We start from the raw sequence: 687 nt of genomic DNA, 5'->3' as shown, positions 1-687 counted from the left end.
GTTTCAATCAATGGAGTTGTGATTGTAATATTGATAAAATACAGGTGTCATTGTGATAAGCCAAAAAATTAAACAGTATATAAACAAATAGCTTGATCCATTTACAAAGGCTAGGTCCAAAAAGCATTCATTTTGGGGACCATGTTCATATAATTAATCACATTGAACAGTTTTCCCCAATTCCTATTGTCTTTTATGCCCATTTATTCAAATATTACTGATCTACTAGTAGATTCTTTAAGCTGAATGTTTCTATCAAGTTAAATTTTAGGAGCCAATGTCAATCAAAATCTGCAATCTGGTTTTATAGTTTCATGGGATTGATTCAGCAACTTTGCCAGGTTAAGCTAGGATCTAACGTGGTACCATTTCACCATTCTTTTGGCAAATCTTAGCCAAGATTGGTAAATTAGTTACGGATCCGTTTACTTTGCAGATTCAAATTTTTAATTCGAGTTGAGATGCGACTTTATGTGAGAGCTTTTTATTGTAATAAAAAAATTAGATGTGACTATTTTTAAGAATTTTTTACTATAACAAAATTTAAATTTTAAACTCAAATTGGTAAAATGAACGAGACTTACATTACTACTCTTTCTTTACCATCATGGGTGGCTCTCATTGGCTTTTTTTTTTTTTTTTTTTTTTTTTTTTTTTTTTCCCTTTTTTTTTTTTTTTTTTTTTTAT

Source organism: Morus notabilis, unplaced genomic scaffold (assembly GCF_000414095.1).
Source record: "Morus notabilis unplaced genomic scaffold, ASM41409v2 Scaffold345, whole genome shotgun sequence".
NCBI classification, from domain to species: domain Eukaryota; kingdom Viridiplantae; phylum Streptophyta; class Magnoliopsida; order Rosales; family Moraceae; genus Morus; species Morus notabilis.
This window is presented reverse-complemented; position numbering follows the sequence as displayed.